Here is a 17,787-nt window from a genome sequence, read left to right as displayed (position 1 = left end):
CTAAAGCAAGAATCTACTTGTCGTGTTCAAAGAATAGCAAGGTGAGGATAGAGAGAAATAAGAAAGTTGGAAAAGCCTGGACAAGTAGGGGAAATGAAGCCAAAGAATTAATGTAGGCCCCTGTCTCTAGACCATTAAAAGTATTCTGCTTTTACTCTGAGTAAAACCAGTAAGCTTTGCATCATCTGCATACCTTTTTCAAAGGACAACTTTAGCTGTTGTATGGAGAGCTGATCTTAGAGGGCAATGGGAGAGACACAGAGTCACTTAGGAGGTTACTGCAGCAATTTAGGAAAGAGATGATGGAGGCTCCGACAAAGGTAATAGAATTAAACATGGTGAGAAGTGCTTAAATTCTGGATATGCGTGAAGATAGTACCAACAAGGATTGATGACACACTGGATGTGGTATGTCAGAGAAGGATAGGAATGATGAATGACTCCAAGATTTTTGGCCTAAACAAATAGAGGGGTAAAACTTACATCAATTGAGATGGGACAACTGAGTAGAATAGACTGGGGTAAAAAAAGATAAGTCCAGTTTTGGACAAGGTAAATGACAAATGTCAAGTAGATGGTTATGTCAGATAAGCAGTTGGACATATGTGTTTGGAGTTTAGGAGAGAGACCAAGGTGGGGGTATAAATGTAGTAAGTGGTGACAAAAATGGTATTTATAGCCATTTCATTCAAGTGGATGAAATCATGAAGGGGTGAAAATAGCCCGAGAAGACCACCATTTATTGTATATTGTTTATTATATATTTTATCTACCACTGCACTATATGCTTCACAAATAATATTTTTACTTTTCCCAATAATCCTAAAGGTAGGCATTCTTTTCTCTTTAGAGACCTGGAAACCAAAACTCTGAAACACTAAGTGACCTGTCAAAGGTTTCACAGCTAGCAAATGTTAAAGCTAAAATTGAAACTCAGACTTGTCTTGATCCTAATGTCAATTCAAGTATACCATGAGATCTTCTGCAATTCAGAGAGGATATAGTAATATCAAGAAGGAGAGTGAAGATGAAAATTCTATGTTTTTTTAAAAGCTTCCTCCTAGGCACAAAAATAGACACATAAACCAATGGAATAGAATAGAAACCCCAGAACTAGACCCACAAAAGTATGGCCAACTAATTTTTGACAAAGCAGGAAAGAATATCCAATGGAAAAAAGACAGTGTCTTTAACAAATGGTGCTGAGACAACTGGACAGCAACATGCAGAAGGATGAAACTAGACCACTTTCTTACACCATTCATGAAAACAAACTCAAAATGGATAAAGGACCTGAATGTGAGACAGGAAACCATCAAAACCCTAGAGGAGAAAGCAGGAAAAAACCTCTCTGACCTCAGCCACAGCAATTTCTTACTTGACACATCCCCAAAGGTAGAGGAATTAAAAGCAAAAATGAACTATTGGGACCTCATGAAGATAAAAAGCTTCTGCACTGCAAAGGAAACAATCAACAAAACTGAAAGACAACCAACGGAATGGGAAAAGATATTTGCAAATGACATATTGGACAAAGGGCTAGTATCCAAAATCTATAAAGAACTCACCAAACTCCACACCCTAAAAACAAATAATCCAGTGAAGAAATGGGCAGAAAACATGAATAGACACTTTTCTAAAGAAGACATCCAGATGGCCAACAGGCATATGAAACGATGCTCAATGTCGCTCCTCATCAGGGAAATACAAATCAAAATCACACTCAGATATCAATTCACGCCAGTCAGAGTGGCTAAAATGAACAAAACAGGAGACTATAGACACTGGAGCGGATGTGGAGAAATGGGAACCCTCTTGCACTGTTGGTGGGAATACAAACTGGTGCAGCCACTCTGGAAAACAGTGTGGAGGTTCCTCAAAAAATTAAAAATAGACCTACCCTATGACCCAGCAATAGCACTGCTAGGAATTTACCCAAGGGATACAGGAGTGCTGATGCATAGGGGCACTTGTACCCCAATGTTTATAGCAGCACTCTCAACAATAGCCAAATTATGGAAAGAGCCTAAATGTCCATCAACGGATGAATGGATAAAGAAATTGTGGTTTATATACACAATGGAGTACTACGTGGCAATGAGAAAGAATGAAATCTGGCCCTTTGTAGCAACGTGGATGGAACTGGAGAGTGTGATGCTAAGTGAAATAAACCATACAGAGAAAGATACCATATGTTTTCACTCTTATGTGGATCCTGAGAAACTTAACAGAAACCCATGGGGGAGGGGAAGGAAAAAAAAAGAGGTTAGAGTGGAAGAGAGCCAAAGCATAAGAGACTCTTAAAAACTGAGAACAAACTGAGGGTTGATGGGGGGTGGGAGGGAGAGGAGGGTGGGTGATGGGTATTGAGGAGGGCACCTTTTGGGATGAGCACCGGGTGTTGTATGGAAATCAATTTGACAATAAATTTCATATATTAAAAAAAAAGCTTCCTCTTAATGAATAATTACATGTTGGGGAAAAGTGTAGAGAAGAAAGTTATGAAGCTAAAAAGTATGAGGAGTTTTATCACCTTGTAATTTATAAAAAATACAGTAGCTATCTAAGTCTAGATTCCAGTCCATTTCTGCTTCACTCATGTTAAAAACTACTGTCATATTAATGGTCCTAAAACATTGTTTTCAGCATTATTGAGGTAACCAAAACCTTTGGCTATAGGTTCTAAGCTCCTAGTGCAGCATTCAGGGTGTTTTATCAACCGACCTGGCATTTTAATGCATGTGTTGAAGCCTGTGTGAACCTGGCTTGTGAACCTGAGGGATGGAATAGACACAATCTTTACTATATAAATAATATTGCATCATGAACAAAATCTTTACAATGCAAACGCCATTATAGGTCCTCAGCTGGGCTTATTGTGTTGTTTCATCTAACTCCTTTTTTAATTTATCTTGCTGAGACCAGGATACCTTGGGAGACCCTTCTTTCTTTCCTCCTTTCCTCCCTCCCTCCTTTTCTCTGATCATTATTCAGTAATACTACATGCCATACATTCTCCTAGGCACCAGAGACATGTGGCGACCCAGACAGATGAGGTCCCACCATCTAAGCCTTACATTCAAGGTGTAGTAAGTAGTAGAAGTGTAGAGGTGTAGATGTAGTACGTGGTGACAAAAATTGTATTTACACACACAGAAGTAAATTTTTTAATGGAGAATTTGAGGAGAAAAAAACACAGCTAGTGGTGACTGGGGAGCACATAATATTCTTAGGAGAACAGTCTTCTCCATGGTGGGGAATTCTTAGCATTCAGAAATCAAAGTTATTTCAGTTCATGCATAGTGGTCAAAGAAGTAGAGAGTTGATTAAATTGAGACAGAAGTATACCATAGGCCAAATCTGCACACTTTATAGTATTGTCAGGGGCCATGTAGTTGTGGGTTTAAGCTTATTATATCAATGGCCAGTATCTTGGTCTATATAGCTATTTTTTGTTCGGACACTGAGGTTAGAACTCAATGCATTTTGTGCATTGCCCTAAGTTATCCCACACTTTAATATTCCCAACATAAAGTTGGAACAGGTCTTATACAAATAAGTTTTCTTAGATACTATCCTTTGGTATTAAATCATTTCCACTTACCTTTTAAGATTCTCAAAAAGCAAATTTGTGCGTATACAAATACATACTTTGGGTGCTGTAATTCTTCCTTTGAGTGGTAGTAACTTACTTATAATGACTAGGTATATTTAAACTCTCCAACTTAACTAATGATTCCAGGGAAGTTAAACTGAACCTTCAATTTTCTTAATATCTTTCAGATCCAAAAATCTGGACTGAAGCCACATGATCAGGTTTTATCATATGTATTCTTTTTATACTTTTGTAATCGCAGTCATAGTAACATTAAAACAAATAATATGACTAATAAGATAGGACTAGCGTGAATTTCAAAACTAATATAGGATAAGTTCATATCTACTAGGATTTGAATATTTAGTTCCAGGAAATGGGGTGAGGCCAAGGAAGGTGCTTAGAGCAATAAACCACAACTTCTCTGATTATGGTCTTAAGAAATTAAAGCTAATTTTCATATTGGGAACAGGAAATAGTATTTCCTTTCTTTTACTTTCAAATACAGATGAAACTTAAATAACTTCTGATGCACAGTCTGTTTCAATAGGCATCACTCATCTCCCATACCACCCACATAGCTCTTGAGTAGGAAATTTAAAATCACATGACTTACCTACTTTAAGAAATGTGGTACTTTGTGTGGCAAAGATAAAATCAATTGACTCAACTCTATGAGGATAAAAGAAAAGCGTACTGTGCGCAAATAGCATGATGCAAACAATAAAAATAGAACAACTTATGAGCCTGGAGCCTTAAAGTTATACTGAATTAAAAAAAATAGTCAATATATAGAGATGCTGAGATCCTCTTAATAAGCTTAATAATATGTACTTGAAAGATAAAACATATACACCCATAAACACAACGGGAATCAGTCTTGTAATGGAAAAGGAGTATCATCTTCACTGAATTCTTGGTCTTTGAAAAATATCATAAACTTTTTTAATTACCAAAGACATGCCAGGACCAGAGAAGAAATCGATCCAGTGTTTTAGAGCAGACTTAGTGGTGGGGTGAGAACTATTTGTTTCTTTTAAGACAGATTTTTTAAAAATACTTCATAGTTTACACATTTAATTACTTTGGCAATGAGTGAATTGCTCATTCCAGACTGGTGCTTGCATTTAGCATGGAGAAGGTACATAATCTGGGAGTATTTGTTGAACTGAATTGAGTTGATCATCTAGTCAAATGTCAAGTCAAGTGAGGAGAAAAATAGTCGAGATGGTTTTCATTAGAGTGAACACCAGGTAATGGATAATTATTTGGTTGTAGTAGAGAGATTTTATATGTCTGCAAGGAGGTGTACCAAGTTCATTCCTATTCAAATGTTCTGTGATTTAATGAATGGCTGTCCATTTAGACACAGCCACTACTTTAAAAAATTACTGGCGCAATGGTCTCAGTGTATTCAACTTGACTGAATATCTTCACAGGAAATAAAAAACAGAAAGTGCTTCTATCACCTCACTAGGACTGAAGAAAGCACTTTAAAATTTAAAGTGATAGCACATCCCTCGAATTTAGGACAGAAATTAATATTTTCATGTAAAATAAAAGTGAATACTGTTATATGAATCTCCTTTCAGTAAATATTGAGCTCTAGGATATATTATTTCTATAGTTTCAAATTCATTAATATTCTAAACTAGTCCCCCCAACTAGTCCAAATCACAGATTGGCTAATGCTAATGAAACACTGCTTTCATTATGTTTATTCTATACCAGTAAATCTACATTCAACTCATTCCACTACCACTCAGTTCATTGTGTCTTGCCTTCTGCCAGCTTTCACTATCCATCTACAGCCTTGTCTCATATAACCCAAACAATTGTCTTATTATCTTTGGAATTCAGAGAACTTGGCCCCACACTACTCTGCTCCATTTCCTTGTCCCTTCCATGACTTCCCACCAACTCCTCCCCTTAACCTTGGAATCAAGCACATAAACCACTAAAGAAAAATAGGTCCTATGTAAACACTCCAGACCTGGATTTTCAACTCCTTCCTTTCTCCCTATGTAAAACAGACAGGAGATGCTCACTAAATATTGATGATCTGGTAACTTATAACAGGAGAAATTGTAATATGGATTCAACTACACAGGAGTAATTGTAATATGGATTCAACTACATGCCTCAGAAAACTAGTTTCTAAAATTTAACTACATAGGGCAAAGCCTTGTACTCAATAATATTTAGTATCTTTACCCCTTTTAACAAATATTTAAGATTTCACAGTATTTCCTAGGTAACATTCTATGGCATTACTACAGCATGCCCCAAGAGGCAAAGGAATAAAATGTTCTTGCCAGAGCTTCCAAATGGCTTTCATTCCTCTCTTCATGGCCTATGTACCCATCCTGCAGCAGACACCTCACAGCTGAGTCCTTCACTTGGCTTTGCCCCGAGCTGCAGGAAACTGTCTTGTTCACAGTTATGCCATGTCCCACGGGGCAGCCCACAGCCAGTGACTGCTGGATGGGGGAAGAGAAAGCACTGACCCTTGACTCACTTTTGGACAACTGTGGAAGACCCATAGGATATGCTGAGGCTTCCGTTGCAACCACACTGCAATCACTCTCTTCCTCTGCCTCAGAAGCAATGAAATCTTCTGTTTCTAGGGAACCCAACTGAACATAGATGTCTTCCCCACTAGACCATAAACTTTTATCAGCAAGAACTGTCTTTAACATCTTCAGCCCATGTTAGGCACAATCCTTACAACAGACAGGACCCTCAAAGAGTTCTCTCATTCATTCACATGAAGGAGTTATTCAATTAAAATGCATTTTGGAAGGAGTGATTTTGCTAACTGAATAGGATCAAAGAACGGTGATTACCAAGGGCCCGCATAAGCCACAAGGGCCCCTCAATAATCATCTGAGAGAATGGCCACACCCACATCTCAGCATAGGAGGGTCTTAGCTTGTGCCATTATGGTGGGCAAGGTATTCAAATTTGAAAAGTTTACGCTGAGTTGGTAGGGTACTTTGGAGATAATGAGAAATCATTCAGTATCCATAATATATATGGGGGGAGGGAATACTGACAAAAGATTTGAGAGGGCTTGGGTGAAACCTTCCCAAGGCACACCCTGCTGCTCCCACTGATCTCAACAGTCTTTAAAAGTGCAAATTCCACAACGGAATCAATATCCTTAGGGTAAGGGAGTGAGGTTTAATAACTAGACTGTGGTACTTGTTCTTTTAGGTGAATCCTGATAACCACGCACATAATTTTTAGCTTGTGCCTATGTAAATTGTATCGCTATTCATTTTATCTTCAATGTTTGGCCATTTCCCAATGTACTAGAAATTCCAATATAGAAAGATCAGAAAAAGTATGGAAAAAACAATCCTTATGGGTTTGTTTCATTCCACTTAGAAGTGTAGACAAAGTATTTGGTAAGAGAAAGAACATAACTCAGCTAAAATGAGGGTTTTTTACGTCCTTCTAGAGTTCCAAAGTGTTATAATTATTGGGGGTTGACAAAATAGTTCATACTTGTTAGGAATAAATCCTATTTTCTTATTACTGAATGTATATTATGCTCTAAAGCAATACTCTTTTTCCACATGATCTTAATATAAAACCATTTTGGAATTTGTATTTTTACTTTGCCATTACATTATATAAAGTACTTTCCTTTTTCTTTTTCTCCCCAGCTGCCTTCTCCAACTTCCCCTTCTTCCCAAATGAATTGCCAAACATTCTCACTGAAGAGTTGCATATAAACCACAGCATTTTTGCTAGGGTGGGTGGCAACTTTTTAACTAAGCAAAGAGAGTTTGAATGGATACATTCCATTATAGAATGTTGCCTTCTGCTTAAAAGAAAAGTTAATTTTAAATTTTGGCTCTGTATTTATCTAGCACTGGTAACAGTGGTTTAGTCTAAGAAAGGAGCAAAGAGAAAAGAAAACAGAGCCCATGATGGCTGTTGGAGAACAGAGAAGTTCAATGGGTAGAAAGTTATAAGAGATGGAACTTGGAAGTCCATGGGAAATTCACACAACTTGGAATCAAAGATACCCTGGAGATACAGACTCTTAATTTATTCGTCTTTCCCTAAAGCATAAAGCTGAGTAGGTCATAAAAAGGTTCTGTTTTCCTTATTCTCACGAAACCCCATTCCATTTGTTTCTGGCTGCCAGACCTGGAGACTTGGGCCTCCAGCCTTATCTTCTTACATTGTGCATCGTGTACCCCATGATATTACTATATCTCTCTTCTTGATTCTCCTCTGTCTGGAATGTTTTTCTTTGTCCTACCAATGTGAGCTCCTTCAAAGTCTAGCTAAACCTCATTTCCTTTAACAAACTTCTCCTAATCTCTCCAAGTGCATGTGTTCTGACCCTTTCCCAAGCCTGTACCATACTTGATAGCTCTCTCAGAAGTAGACTATCTTGAATTACAACTATATATGATTTCATTTATTACCCTGACCCCTGACTAATCATCTTTGGGCCAAATATATGCCATTGCTCCTGTCTGTATCCCTTGAACATCTTCTTATAGCTAAAGGCACTCAAATATTTATGCTGGGAGTAGAAGGAAGGAGAAGGAAGAGGAAGGAAGGAAGGAAGGAAGGAAGGAAGGAAGGAAGGAAGGGAGGAAGGGAGGAAGGGAGGAAGGGAGGAAAGAAGTGTTGCCCATTTCTTCTCCCTCTGTCCATTTGTAGATTACAAACTACTAATACTAATCCTATATCCTTTATTGCTCAATTTTCCTTTTTTTTTTCTTTCTTCAATCAGCATTTTTTGTCTCACTTTACCCTGCATCACAGCGTTGGGAGAACTCTGACCTAAAACTGATCTGTTGTCACTAAATGTTTAACCATTTGTTCATGCCACAATGATGTACTGGTGACCTACTACAAGCCATGCACAATGCTGGGACTTGGAAATACTAAACAGACAGGCAGTGGCTCCCTGGAGCGAAGCTAAACTGTGCACTCATTGCAGTGAGCACCCCCACTGACGTGAACGGCTTGCTGTGTGACTGTGTTATTAGGGGCCTGGAGGAGAACCCCGACAAGGGAAAGCAGCAGAGTCCAAACCCCCTAGAGACCCCTCAAATGCATTTACTCTACACACTGTGGTGCTGGGAACCTCTTGAGTACCATTCAGGAGTTCAGTCATGGTGAGAACAATTAGGGGCTTTAACAGGGGTATTCAAAAAGCAAGCACTGAGAACCACCAGATTCATTTGTTACCTTCAAATTTTCTCCCTTGGCCACATGAAGCTTTGTTTACACAAAATACCTGATACCATTTTAAGTCTCTCGGTTTTCCACTTTTACTGCCATTTTTAGCTCCTCTGACTGTGTTCCTTCCGAAATAAAGTTGGCAAGAGGCTGGGAACATTGTGGTACCCAAAGCTGGTGTCATTTCTTCAAACAGGTATGTTAAGCAGCTGCCTCCTCAGCAAGACAAGAGGGCACTGCAAGATCCAACCAAAATAAAAGTATGTCCTCCACAGCCTCCTCTCACCTTTTCATATATAGTGCAGTCTACTGAAGGCTTTTTTTTTTTTTTCTGGGTCAGAAAAAAAAAAGGTATATTTTTTCCCAAATGTCACTATCATAACACAAAGGGGTGAAGTTTATTATTCCCAACATTTTCCTTTTAGCATATTAACAGTGGTTCATATGTTAATCACCTTAACAAAAATCATACATACATATGGTTGTATTTCCTTCACTTAGTAGCTGTGTGGTGGTATATTGCCATCATTACACCCAAATTGGTTCACTGTTATTGGCTATGTAAGCAGAGTGACTTTGTTGATGAAGAAATGAAATATGGAATTCCATCTCGTCAAAGAGGGATAAAATGTGGCTAAAAGATATTTTGATAAGACCTCTAGGTGGATGACTTTGGAAGCAAGAAGGTAGCACTCAACACTGCTGGGATGTGTGTGAAAGTCCAGAAGAAGGAGGGGCTCCCAAGAAGAGTGATTTTTGGAGGTAGGGACATATAAAGCTAATGGAAAAGAGGACAGTGTGGAAAGGCAAGGAGGTCCCACCAGTGACCTATTTTCCCAACTTTCCCTGTATTGTATCTCCAGAAAGCACATGAGGTCAAAAATGTACAGTGTACATAAAGGACAAATAAAATCCACAGATTCCAAGTGGGGGCGCCAAGTGAGTGATCACAAGTTAATTAAGTGACATAGAGGCCAAAGGATTAGACACATTCAAATCTGCTTCAACAAGAACAATTATTTTCCTTATGCTTCACACTACTAAAAAAATATCTCATGCCAGGACATAAATACTCAACTGAGGGCTTGTATAGTATCAGGAAAGTGGAATCATGCTTCCTGGGAGAGCTAACGAATTGTGAAATCTTAGAAATATAATTTCATTCTTCTGGTTCAAAATTTCCTCACTGGCTACAATGACAAAGTGGGGCATTCCTATACTTTTACACTTCATAGAATTTCACTAGATTTGTATGAGGCTATCATAATCGGCTCTGGCTACATTTATAATAATTGGTTTCCATTTGACTGCAATAAAAACAATGCTTATTTTATATTTTACAGTTCAACTATTGCATAATATCAGACACTTAATGTTATAATAGTTCAATTCTAAAATTTGAAAGTGAATTTACCTGTGTTGGAACTTTAAACGTATATTCTTAGGAAATTAGATACTCCAACTCTATGCATCCAAAAATGTAATTCCTTTGATATGCATCTCAGCAGGCTGTGTACCTGCCTTTTATTTTGTGTGTAAGATAATACGATGCATGTGCGAGTATTGTGGGTGTAGACATATATACCTTTTATTTACCAGGCCTGCAGGAGTTACTCCAAGGGGTCTAGAATGTAGAATATACACCAAACTTTTTTTGTAGATAAAGAATGCATTTCAAAGATATGAGTAGACTTGGTTGTGACTACCCATAGTCAAATTAATTTTTAAAAGCATGATCATATTTATAATCATTTATCATTATTGTTATGTATTTGTTCAATCAACTGATACTAAAAGTACAACTATGATCAAGTGGCCCTCTAATTTTTTTTTTTTAATTAGAAAGGGGAGCTTTACACCAGAAAATGATGAAGATCACTATACTAATTCACAGTTGTATTACATGTAAATGTTCATAGGGCAAGAACCTACCAATTAATTCATTTTGATCAGGCCATGACAAAGTAAACCACTATGAATAATTTTATGATTATTCATACAGTGATTTATTTATAATTATAATTCACATAAAATGTAAGCTACATAATTAACAAACATACTGAAAGAGTGATACTCTATAATTATATGATCACAATTCACAGTCCATTTCATTTTTTTGCTTAGTCCAAACTCCACACACTATTTCCTGACTTCGGAAATATTACAAAATATTATCTAATTTCACTCTAAAATATATATTCTTAGATACGTAGCTCTTATATGGACAGAATAGCTCATTTAGTGCCATTTATTGTATTTTATATGTATAAACATAGTAACTATAACACACTCTTTGAATAGCTTGCCATGAAAAAAAATTACTCTCAATGTTTTAATATGAAAACAGGAAAGAGCAGACTTTCAGAAGAAAAATATTAAAGTGCTTTGCTTTCTCCCTCTGCTTTATCCACAGCTCACTGCCTGGCAATTTCAGATCCTGTGATAGGCAAGCAATACCAGGTCAGCCAGTCATCCCTTCGCTAAAGCTAAAAAAGTCTTAGGACTCTTAGAGTTTTGATACCTGCACATTTTTTTCTGCACAGGGGAACCAAAACAGCGTGTCAATTAAGGATTTTTCATTGTAAGCCAATGGTCAGGGTGAGCAGTGAGGGTATGTCCACTGAGCCATGTGTTTGGCCTGTAATGGAATGCTGTCTGCAGTGTAAGATACTCCAGGGTGGCATTCTCTGGGTGAAAATTAAAAGCATATTTGTAAGGTGATTAGCAGGATTTGTCAAATAAACAAGCCTGTCTACATTCCTATAATATTCCTTTGTAAATCTGCCAGAGCAAATCTAAAGCATTTCCATTAGACAAAAAGGAATATTCATTTTAAAAATATAGGAAACCAAGAAAATGCTGGCTATTTATACGCATCAATAAAGTCAGATAAACATGCATGATCAAATTCATCTGAAACAAAGAAATATCAGGGATACTTAACATGAAAAGCAAGACATTGGGAAGTTACAAAGAGAAGGTTGCTCTATAGCAGGAAAGTTCTTTAAGTCTGTGTACATTTACTTTTATTTACAGGGTTAATTTTCCATTTTCCAATTTTACCTGAACCAAAATACAAACACTTGCTTTTTCACCTGGTTATCCAGTCACTTAAAAACGTACATGGAAGGTCATATCACTAACTATGCCTTTCTTATATATGTAAATATATTAACGTCAAGATACAAGCACACTAAAGAAATGTAGTGTTAGTGGTGACACGTGAGGGACTGCCTCCCCCTAAAGAACGTTAGTAATTATTGCAATGAGCAAATTCCCAAACAGAACTATTATCTTTATATTATTCTTACGGCCTCTATTACACTTAGTATTCAAATGCATTATGCTTTCCTTAAGAAAGTGACAGAAGAGAGTACCCTTTTGGTCAAATGACCCGATTTAAGTGGTAGCATCCGGTTTGTTTCCCAACGTTTGTTTGTGTAGTCTTGGTACCAAAAACAGGAAAGTCTAAATACTTGGGAGCATTAAAAACAAAACAAAACAAAACATCAAGTAATCAGCTTAAAACACTCTCACACACAAAACTCTCAGTTACCACGCTTTGAATCTTATTCACAAGCAACTGGTTTTTTTGTTTTGTTTTGTTCCCATATGAGCACTGCCGAAAAAACTGAGTACTGAGGGAAAGTTAGGAACCAAAGCCTTTAATTTTTCTGTTACTTACTGACCGAACAATACTACCTGACAGCTAACTGTAATTAGGACGAGGAAAAGCCTATAAAAATTTACACTAAGAGCTTGAGAAAAAAAGACACTGTTAAATTCGTACAACTTTGGAGAACCCTTAATAATAACAATTCCCTATGTTTCTAAGGCATACCATCATGGTGAGCCCTGAGACACACATCTTGTTTCTTTAGTGCAATGTGTTAAGTATCCTATTTTAAATGATTCTTGATTTCAAAGGATTATCTTGAACACTGAGAGGTGAAATGCAGGGTCAGAAGTCACAAGGCTAGAGCATGACGTGCATCTCCGACCCTCTGACTCAGCCCCAAATTCCACAACACCTGTCTGTATCAGAAAGCTGGGCTCCTTCCTCTTTAATATTCCTTATACAAGTAATGGAAATAGGACTGGAATTTAACAATAAAAATGCCGACACGGCCTTATTTATAGCTGCCCAAACGGTGCTATTATAATTACGCTTTATAGGTTGAGCATTACCAAAAAACTTGCTACTTTTACGTCTTATTAATCAACACTTGGGCGCTTTGGGTTCCACACATTTTAGAGAAGCCTGCTTTATAAAAACATAAGATTTGTCAAACAGCAAAGATCATATCTGTTGTAAGGCAAAGTATACCCCAAACGTGTCAGTTTATAACAGGCTAAAAGAATCTGAAATATACATAAATTTTAAAGTAACCCCACAAGTTCAGTTGTTCTTAAAAATGTTTCACGCATAAGTCATGTTAACAATAACATGATTTGCTCACATACATTGCAAACATAATAAACATCTCTTTTGAATTGTTTTCCAGTTTTGAGAATATTGTGATTGCTTATCAGCTATATCTCCTGACTTTGCTGAAGCAACTAGTCAGGAAACAAAATCAGTACTTTCCATATTTATAAATGGCATCCCTTCTCCTATTTTCCTCAATATTTGCTAATCTAACTACATAACTGGAGCTGAGAAAAGGGCAATGAAATAGTGAAACAGATACTGTATTTTAAATTATGCACTGCCTTCATGTTTAAGTGTTTTCCTATTAAGCAAAGCTTTTTATTATTGATTTGTAGGATACTGAAGAAAAACGCTATAACCTGCCTTGGTTACATAATCCTCTTTCAAAACAAATTAACAGGTTACAAAGTGCCATTAAAATGATTGAAACTATCTTTCCTAATGTGAATATACGCAGTCTTCAAGTAAAAGGACAGCATTTACATGCGTACGTCTGTTTCATGGTAAGTGTCTTTTTTCAGAGACTTCTATTTCTTTCTAGTATTATTTCCATCCCCCACCAAGCTTATAAAACCTGCAGAATATGCCGTTTGGTAACATATGTGTGGCTTATGTCAGAAAACAACTGAGGAAGTCATTTATAAAATATTAAAATAAGGACTACAGGAAATATCATTGCAAACAATATTTCTGTACATAGTTGGAGACTAACAGCCTGGAAGCAGCTGTAGTGTTACCCTGACCCCTGAAGGAAGGAATCAGGAGTTAACTTCACATTCAATTTTCTACACAATATGAACACCAAACCTCCAAATCCACTGGCACAATACATCAATGTTTGGGCATGTCCTGCAGAAATAAGAAAGTCGTCTCAAAAAAATCGCAGCTCAAAATTTCATTCCACCATTCCACCATTCTGATTTGGGGGAAGGAGATCTTTTCAAAGTTACTTAGTGGATGTCTAGATCCTGCACCTGACTCCGTAGGAAAAACAGGAAGAATCATCTTATCTCCACAACAGAAAAGTCATTTAGCCTCCTTTGTAAAATAAACATAAAGGGAAATAGAAAATAGCACAACTAGATGGAAAGGTGATTTAATTCAACAGGGTTAGGATTTCAGCAGAGTTGAATCTTGAGGGAATTTTTAATCTATTGAGGGAAAAAGAGATCCTCAAACATTAGAAGGCCAAAAGGAGCTGATGTGTATCTTCTTTCTTAAAAACAAAAAAATTCACAGCTCCAAATAAAACATCAGGGTAAATGACATTTTATTCTTCAGTATTCCCTCCGCTGTATGGTGAGCACAGTACCTTTATCTCATCTCATGGTAAAAGTCACAGGCAGCTGCAACATGTCCTTTAAGCCATTCAATAAGTAAAACTTGAAAATGGGTTGCTCTTTATTTCTGAGATTTGTATTAATAATGAATTCATTACCAGTCATTTTTTTTAATTTAACTAGATACCATTACCTTGGAAGGTTTTTACTTCTCTTTTCCCGGAGGGTTAAAATGGCCCAGAAAGAGGTTGTCAAGGCAAAGGTAAAGGTACAAAAACCCTCTTTTCTGACACACTGTGGAAGCAATCGCTTTCATGAGGGAAACACCAGGCTGAAATCTGCATTAAGCTCTAACAGGAAAAATGCGAGATGACCCCAAATAGTCACTCTGTTCAGAGTCTTCATTTCAACCGATTTAACTTTCTACTCAGTTGGAGTCATGTATGTCAATCATAGGGTGCAGAACTATGACCTTGGCTGGGATCATCAGCCCCAATTACTCAATGGGGCACTTGTGAAACATTGCGGACTCATTTGGACTCTCCACGGGTGTGGCTAAAATTGCTCTGGTCCAGCCCTAAAGCTTACATAGATCTGCTGTCCCTCAGAAACTCACTATGAGAAAACTCATGCTAAATATGCCACAGAGATCAGGGTTTACAGGACCCTTGGAGCTAATCTCTGTCTGCCCTCCTCCTCCTCTGTTAGCTGTTACAAGCCTTCAAAAGTTAACAGGGTGATGGAGCCTGCCTCTATACAATCATTTCATCTCACTATCGTTGACTGAAGCTCGCTGATGTAATGAAGTTACATAATCACCGATTATGCACGACTTCCATCCATCTTCCTACATATCCACATAGCTTCTCCCCTCCCCTTAAGATCAATCTACCAGGTGAGATTTATAACACATGTAAATGCTTCATTCTCTCATCATAGGTTCTGAATATGGGACTTTAGCATTGCAGTACAGTGCACTGAACCACGTCATCAATATTGATTTTTTTTTATCCCATTTCCCAGGGAGAATATGCTTAAACATCCTTCGTGCTCTAGTCTCTAACTTTTTACTGAAAGGGTAAAATAGACGTAGCAGATAGGACACATCCTCAACTTAAGGTTAAGGGAAGTATGCAATTGCCTGTATTTCCAAAGCCGGCTGCATTGCAATAAAAGGATGGTCTCTGCTTCCAGACCTTCAACTCCCCTGCACGTGGGTCGCAGCTTCAGCTCTTTAGGGTATTAGGAAAATAATTATATTATTGGTGTATTGAACTTGAGAAATAAAGCATTTGGTGACATTTAAAATAATATCGCACTATTCTCTATTTTGCTCATCATTTCCAGCTTTTTCTTTTCTTTTCTTTTCTTTTCTTTCCGAACGATAATCCGGTGGATAAAAAAGTAGCCCAGGGTACTTAATAATCTCCAATAATCACAACCTAGAGAATAATTAACAACGATTATCACCTTAAAGTTTAAGAACTTGACAAGTGGGATGTCCCTGGTCCCATTGCGGCTGTGAAATGCAGCAGAATGCTGCACTGAGTTGAAAACATATTTCTTTTAATGAATAAAGAGTAGCTCGTTTCATTTTAAATAGGGCTTTTCAGTAAGTGTTCCTCTCACTGCTGCTACCCCTTCCAGAACACAGGAGCCACAAATATTGCATCCAAACAATAGAGTGGAGTGTCTACCCAGAATTAATTCAAGACACTCTTCCATATCAAAATAATTGGAGGGGGGAGTGATGCTTTGATTTATTTTCAATTACACTCAGAATACAGACCTACATACACACACACACACACACGCACACACACACACCAACACACCCAACTGCAGTTATTCCATTCAGTGCCAATAACGGCCACATCACAGCCATCAATGCGATGCAGCAATCATCCAAGTCACCCATTTCCATTACAAACGCCCAAGTTTGCTCACGCCACTGATGGGTTTGCATATATAAAATGACCTTACCCACAACAGTCTTCCAAATTATTCTCCTCTGGATATCAGTCGGTAAGGTAATTGCTGGTCATCACAATGCGTATTCAGAAAAATCCACGTTTTACTCCTGTGTTCTTTTTCTTGCTTTTGCTAGCAATTAATATTGTGAACAAGATACCCATTCACAAATGCCAAGTTCACCATAAAAGCAGATAATTCCATACAGCTCTTCCCTACAAGACTGCCTCCAGTTAGTTCTCAAAGTGCCCGATTGTTTGGTGAAGATACAATCCAGGTGCAGAGCAGGGGGGAAAAGACGACTAGGAGAAAAAAGAAGAGGCAGATAGAAAAGGAGACACTGAGAAAGGAGAGACCAGGAAAAGAGGGAAGAAATTTAATTAAAAAAAAAAAAAAAAAAAAAAAGGAGAACGGGAAAAAAGGCCGGTAAGTGAGGAAGTCTGAGAGCTCTATGACAAGAATCGGAGTCTTGCTTGCAAATCTTCTGTATGCATGTAGCCCTTCAGATCCTCTTGGTCTCCAAGTAAAATTTCCAGATCCGGGATGCAGCCATAAGAAAGAATCCTATGTATATTTCACAAGTATCCCGCAATAACAGATCCGACGGGGTTTTCCTTGTACAGTACTGCTGTGTGAAAGCACACAACCCCTGCTGTTTGGGAAGGTGTCTCCTGGGTCCTAGCTCTCTTCAGCAGCCCCCAAAAATGATTTTTCAGAAAAGAGTGGGGGAAAAAAAGCAGCTTTGCGTTTGCCTTGAATGATGCTAATCCTGACCGAAAACGACAAGCAAACCACGAATAGCACGAAATCTTGATTAATAGCCACAATCCACTCAAAATATCCCAGGAAAGAAGGAGCGAAAACAAGAAAGAGAAACTGCAATGCATAAATGATTCCAGTGTTTCTACAAGATCGGTTCATTTGATTGAATGCATTCTCCGGTTTGCTGCAAGTCATAAAGAGGATAGTGTTACTGCCACCCAATGGATATTTTAGTACTAGCCAATCCACAGAACGCCACCGCTTTGCGAGTTTTAGTTTTCAGAAGACTGAGGAGGAAGGAGGGTAGCCTGGGAATCTTTTGGAAAAGACCCTGAGAGGCCTCAAATAACGGGAATCTGTCTTTCCAGGCAAAAGCGGACGGCGAACGTGGACGCTGACCCATTCTTGCGTTAGCCACCTTAGAATTACGATTCCATTTCTCTATGAGCAGAAAGGTACATAGAGCGATGCCTGAACTGACACGCTCACAGTAACCTCCTTTTCATCTCTCTTTAAAGCAGATTTGTTATTGCGCG

General features: G+C 37.9%; 1 protein-coding gene across 1 annotated transcript in view; it reads right to left on the bottom strand.

Moving 5' to 3' along the window:
- The window catches only part of IL1RAPL1 (interleukin 1 receptor accessory protein like 1), a 1,339,829-nt gene extending 1,322,310 nt beyond the window's left edge, over nt 1-17,519 (bottom strand). Inside the window, exon 1 of the mRNA XM_053202213.1 lies at nt 16,502-17,519. The gene's annotated coding sequence lies outside the window, so the exon portion shown is untranslated. The remainder of the gene's footprint in view (nt 1-16,501) is intronic.
- Between the last annotated feature and the right edge of the window lie 268 nt (nt 17,520-17,787).

The sequence above is a fragment of the Acinonyx jubatus genome, chromosome X, assembly GCF_027475565.1.
Source record: "Acinonyx jubatus isolate Ajub_Pintada_27869175 chromosome X, VMU_Ajub_asm_v1.0, whole genome shotgun sequence".
Classification (NCBI taxonomy): Eukaryota; Metazoa; Chordata; class Mammalia; order Carnivora; family Felidae; genus Acinonyx; species Acinonyx jubatus.
Note: the sequence above shows the minus strand (reverse complement) of the source record. Positions and strands in the feature narration are given on the sequence as shown.